Below are 6793 nucleotides of genomic sequence, written 5' to 3' on the forward strand. Positions count from 1 at the left end.
GATTTCTTTAGATGTGCAGAAACTTTTCAGTAGGATGAGATGCCAGTTGTTGATTATTTGAAGTATTTCTCTTGTGGCTTGGTTTTTGTTCATGAATTCTCTGCCTACCTCTATGTCTTCAAGATTTTTACCTACTGGAAATCCATAGACTGAAAGTCACAGGATGGAAAACAATTCTTTATTAACTCTTGAATAAGATATTTCTATCTCATTTTGTCTCTTCTTTTTCATATCCCATTGATTAATTTTTCAAATTTTACCTTTCTTCATTCTCTGGTTCCCCGCTTTTCTACTTTTGTTAGTATAACTACTAAGCTTCCTAAATTTCTAGATACCTAGTTAAAGTTGTGTCATTGTTATTGAATAGTATTCTATTGTTAACTGAGGTAAAGTTGTTCCATTTGGTTGATATTCCGTTAGGTCAACAGTAGGTCAATATTTGGTTTGTTTTAGTGTTTATACTATAATTAATGGTTTCTTTTCTGTGGTTAAAATGGCAGCTGTGGCTGGGTTAAAATGGCAGCAGCCTCATACATCTTGTCTTCAAAGCAAGATCTGATTTAGATCACGAGGCCATGTCTAGTAACTGGCTTCCGCTAGCTGGGTTTGTGTAATACATGCTAGGATACTCACACAATCATGAAAGAGCCTCACAATATGTTGCTCAGGACATCTCTCCCTCTTTAAACAAGTGACTGAATTTAAGAGTGCGTCTCTTAATCCAACTTGAGAATTACAATTTAACTCCATCTTTGTATTTTGAGTTTTCTTAGTCTTATGAACTGTGGCTCGCTTCCTTCACCTTTATCTCTTCCAGTAATTGGAAGCTATAGTCCTCATCAATGTGAGTTTGTATTACCTCAGGATTGCAACTCAGATAACCATTTTTAATGGAGTACACATTTTCAGGTCTCTCCTTACAATGATTATTTTTGACGTTTGATTTTAGCTTTTTCCACAATTAACTGCAGTTAACTCAAACTTTACTTGGTCACCTCATTTGCATCTTTATATCCTAACTTTTCCTTCTTAAAATTCTTAATTTTGATTAACATTTGATATCTTTAGTGCATTGTATAAAACACTTTCAGGAAGGATGCATAGAGTTCATGTTCTAGCACCTCTGTGTCAGAGGATGTCTTTCTGCTGTTCTCAGAGGTAGTGACATGTTGGGTGGACTTAGGCTCACAGGTCTGCTTCTCTGACTGTTTTATGTATGTTGGTTTGTTATTCTTTTTTAATGTCATTTTATAGATACCAGAGTTCCCCTGCCTTTTGTTCTTTCCTGGATAATCTGTTCATTTTTTCTGCCTTTACAGTTTTCCCCTTGATTGTATTACTTCTAAGAAACCTAACAGATTAATCCTTAAAATGATCTCTTTTGTTGTATTTCCTAGGTCATCTCATTTTTTTATACTATGTCCTGATGCTTACCTTGATTTCATATTTCTTGAAAATATTCATACTTTGGGGGATGAGTCTGTCTTCCTTACATCTAATGTACTTTCTTATTGTTTCTATTTTGTTTCTTCATTATCAATGTACTCTTTAAAAATTATTTTTCAAGTATTATAATTTTGGTTTCCTTGAAATATTTTAGATCTTACTTATAAGGGAGGGGAATGGGAAAAAAACAGGAATTAAGATATATCATGTTCAGGTAAAAATTCCCTAAGATGAATATGATCATTATATCAAAGTGCACAATAAAATTAATGAAAAATAAATCTTACTTATAAAATAAGTAAAATTTAAAAATAAAATTAATGAAAAAATAAATCTTACTTATGTCTCTTTGAGTCTTCCTTGTTATCATTGGGTCTCATTTAACTGTCCTTGGCTGGGGTATAGCTCAGTGACAAAGCACCCGCCTGCCTGGCAAGCACAAAGTCCTGAGTTCATTTCCTGGTACTGAAAAAAAACAAACCAAAAACCAAACAAAACTCTCATCATTTAACTGTCCTTCGTATTATCATTTTAGTTGCCTAAGATTCCCTAGCCTTTTGGTGTATATTTGATTGCATTCTACTGAAAGTATTATAAAGCTTTTTTGGTTCCTCAACTAAATCAGGTTCATAGTTTTGCTCATTGAGTTATCAGGAATAACTTTCCCTTGCTCTTCATCTTGTTAGTTTTTCTAAACCATTCCCTACTCCCAACATTCTGTTTTCAATTTCTTATGAAGAAAGAAAGCATAGAAAATCATGAACATTATTTGTTGTTTGGCATCACAACAAGATAAGAGGAAAGATGGTGATCAAGTACAGTACTAGGAATTTGAGTTACAAGAATATCTTGATATTTAACTTCTTTAAATTAAAATTTTGAGATGACTATTAATAGCTGCTCAGTTATTCAGCTACTTTATTGACTGAATGCTAAATGCTGGTATGCAAATGTTAGTAGACTAATTTAATCTGAATCTTTCATTGTTGAATAGAACCCATGTATTACACACACTAATCATTAGGGAGTAAAGATATCTTGTTATTATATTTTTACCCCAAAAGTTCATAGGAATGATTTCAGTGCCTTATAAATTCCTTGAAATTCAATTTCAAAATAGTAAGATACAGGTCTACTTAATTTCTATCCCTGATCTATACAATGCATATGCTTAAAATGAATAAATAAGTTGATCAGGCAAACTTCTTTTTTTTTCCACTTAACTCTCTAAAAACTGGACAGGATTGAGTTATTTGTTGTATGAGTAGGAGTCACTTAAGCAATTTGGCTGTCTAACATTAGGTTTTAAATTTATATTATTTAATGTATAGGATTATATTGATAATTCTGTTCACAGTAGTGTTCTATTAGAGATGCAGGGAAAGAAGTCATTAATACTGCTAAGTAGAGGTTATTAGTGTTATCTGTTGAGGACGTCAAGGACATTTTCATTTTTATGTTCCCCAGTTCTTGCAGCAATTCAGCAGGCAGTCATATCCTTTGCCACCTCAGGTATGAAACGGCAGCTGCCTTGGAGACACAGCTTGGTCACTGCTCATGCAGTGGAGCAGAAGTTAATCACCATTTGAGAACAATTGGCTGACATTCGACCAGAGAGTTAATTAGAGGGAAGCTATTAAGACAAGAATTATACTCGGTTTCAAAAAGTTTGCCTGTATGACTAACAGTTTACATCATTAATAATAAGAACCGAAAGTGAGATCTGTTAAATTCTAATGAATACTGTTAACTTGTAGATTTGCTTATCTGCATTTACTTTGTTCTCCTCTTTTTTTAATGTGCTCCACTTAAAAACTCCCATTAGACCGCTCAGTGTCATTTGCCTTGCTTTTTACATTTGCAAGAGTGCTTTATTTTTTAAAGTTTAAGAAATTTAGCTTCTCACACACCTTTAGATTGAGTTTTATCTTTCTCCCATGACCTACTATCTAAAGTTATTGGACAAAACCTTGTAAAAGCTTCCCTGGGCTTTTACGTCTTTGTAATTTTAAATCCATTGACTAATTTAGTGCCATTTAGCTCTTCCACTTCAGAGTGACTTCTTTTCATTTAATGATCTTGCCTTCATTGAAATAAAGATATCTATTTTTAAAACACCTTTAACGCCAAATGAAATTGAAATTATTAATTGAATTGTTCTGTTTCCCTGCACAGAGGACTTTCTAATCCTGTATCCTGTCATTTGTGTGAATAGAAAGGAGATTAGTGAGAATGATCCACATTTTGGAGTTCAGATAGTCTTAGAAGTGTAGCAACTATAATTTCAATGTCAGCCGAGGGAGAAATAATTTAGAAAACAATACGTCTTTATGCATAAAATTTCATATATGTTTGATACTGTTATTTGACTTTGGAAAGAGATGAATTCAAAGTAATTTAATAGATATACAGTAGCAGATTTTTTTTTTCTCCAGGTCACTTTGCCAGAATTCAAATCTCAACATCATATTTTGTAGCCTAATGGTTTTGCCTGAGTAGCTTAGTTCACAAACAATTCACATTCCTTAAATCTAATATCATGGTAAAACATAACAGTAATAATAATGCCTATATCATCGGCTGCTGTGAAACTGCAGTGAGTTGTTATTCGGATAAAGTAAACTCCTTAGGTAGTCCTGCTAGAGTTATAGTTAATCAGTGTTATCATGACCACCATCTTTTAAGACTTCAAGTTAAAACATGACAAAAATTAGAGTTTGTGGGCCTCACATCTCATAGTTGGAAAGACGGTATGGCTGCTTACTCCAACATCAGTTTCCCTTTCTTCCTAGTTAATAGGATGCTATTAGCAAAGTTCCCAGCTGGGAGGATAAATTGTGACATATAGGCCAGCCAGGTCTCCTTTTCCCTTTTATCAGTCATCTAACCAAGTTCTACAAAATGATATAGAAAAGCAAATGTTGTGGGGAAATCTGGGAAATATTTTCTTCCCTGCTGAGTGAAAGAGCTTACTTGTCTTCTTTCTTTTCCTACATTGGACGGTGTGCCATGAGGATATAATGCCTAGTGGGATGGCAGCTATTCTGTGACCATAACTTAACTAAGCCTTAGGCAAAAATCTTATATTCTGTGAGTGACAGACTAGAAGGACAAAGAGAGACTTGGTCCTTGATGGTGGTTTTGAATGTGGGACTCCTTCATGATTTTTTAGCAATAAATATCCTTAAAGTTTAAGTTACTATTAGATTTTTATTAACTGCTGCTAGAAACATCTTAACTGATACCTCAGTCATGGATTCTTTTGCTTGCAAGTGACAAAAATCCAACTAAATGAGGGACTTTCTTCTGGCACTGAGAGTAGCTCAGCTAGTGAAAGGAATTGCAGTGCAAACTACCATGCCTCTGAGGACCTCAGATGTGAAAACCAAGATTTTGAATAGCCTTTTCTATCTCCTGTCTCTGCTTCTTTCTGTTAAGTCTCATTTATCCCTATGGAAGGTGAGCTTTGACTTGTAGGAATAGGTACTCAGTGAGAAAAGAAAAATAAAAAACCTCCCAACACAACAAAGTCAGAGTAACCTCTCTTAGGTCCTATATGCAAAAAGCTACGGGTAAGTGAGTCATTTGTCAGAAAACAGATGCACCTTGAGAATGTAATCACATGTAAAATAAATCAGACACACAACCTTAAACAAGATATAGTTTCTCTTATATGAGAAACTCAAAGTTTAAGTAAATCAAAGAGCAAAGTAAAAGGTAGCTGATAGGAAATGGGGAGAGAGACTGTTTCCAAAGGGTCGGGGACCAGAGGTGGAGGAGGAAGGAGACAGAGGAGGTGAAGAGGCTGAGAAAAGAATTAAAGTCCATGCACTAAATTCCCACGATGAATGTAGTCATGTACTAATAAAATAAACATGTCATCAACATGTACTAATAACAATAAACATAAAAAGCTAGGGAAAATGCAATTGCTACTGTCGTGTAGCAGGTAAGACGAGGCAGGGCTTTGAGCAGGGGCTGAGAGCTCTTTCGGGTGGACTCGGAGTAATGCACACATACTGGCTGGACAGGCGTCTATTTCTGGTATGAGAGTGGAATAGATGTGACGGATCTGGTTGGGATTAGTTTTGCTAACTTGTCTCCTAGGGTCTCTTTCCATTTGCACTGCTGATTCATGATCACAGGAGACCTAGCCTGCGGGACTGTGAGAGCGAGAAGCTGCTACTGTTCCTACGGTTCTCACTCCTAAACAGTGCCGGGTCCATGGGATTCACTATCCTCTCCTGAGGTTTAAAGGCTGCAAGGGCCACATTATGTATCAAAAATGTCTTGGTCTTCGAAAACCGAGTTTTGAGCTCCCCACAAAGAGCTCTCTCTGGCTCTTGTGTGTTTGTGGGGCGTCACTCACAGACGCTCACAAGGAACCCACACACCGTGTGCTTTGAACAGCAGTCAGCACTGGACAGGCCTCCAGGGACCCTGGCTGCTGCCCTCTGACCTGCGGGCTCTCAGACACTGCTGACCTGACCCTTGCCCCACTCTGCTCCCCGCGTGCCTGGCGCTCTGGGTTCTTCCTGCACGAGGTCGCTTCTGCCTCACTGAACTGCCGCTGCTGCTGCTGCTGCTGCCCTCACGCTGAAGCTCCGAGCTGCCAAAGCCGCGGCTCACAGGACAGCAGGACGTGCCTGCTACAGCTCTCGATCTCGTGCGGAGGTTTTGACAAAACTGGCAAGGCTCTTCTTGTTTCTTATCTCAGTATAATCTTCCCAGTTCCCTTTACTGCCTCATGGCCTAGAACCTGGGTTTGAATGGTTTATATGGGGCTGTGACAGGAGCAGGCATGTGACAAGCGCTAGAGTCACCCCATTGTCCTTTCTGGAAGAAGGATTTGCTATCCAGTCCAGCTTGTCCTCAGGACTTATGTCCTCGGGGTCTGACTCATTTCCCAGGAAGTTCTTCAGTTTTAAGTAAAAACAGTTTTTTGGCTGGCTTTTCCTGTACATTATTTACAATGAATGCTCAGATTTATTTAATCTGAGACATGGGTACCTTTAAAAGATCAGCAAAATGTTAAAAAAATACTACATAATCCTATAACTATAGGATTTTGCTGAATACAGCATTAAGAGGAATAAAAAATATTCTTACTGTTCATTAATCCACTATTTCATATGTAGAAGGTATTTCAAAACTAAAAGTGAAAAAATGAAATGTGATTTAAAAATATCCTTTTTACTGGGTGTGATGGAGCATGCCTGTAATCCCAACACTTGGGAGGCTGAGGCAGGAGGATCCTTGTGAGTTCGAGACCAGCCTGGACTACAAAGTGAGCTCAAGGCCAGCCTGAACTGCATAGTGAGACCCTGTCTCAAAAGAGACAAAAAAA

This window comes from Chinchilla lanigera, unplaced genomic scaffold, assembly GCF_000276665.1.
Source record: "Chinchilla lanigera isolate Chin_1 unplaced genomic scaffold, ChiLan1.0 scaffold00046, whole genome shotgun sequence".
Lineage (NCBI taxonomy): Eukaryota > Metazoa > Chordata > Mammalia > Rodentia > Chinchillidae > Chinchilla > Chinchilla lanigera.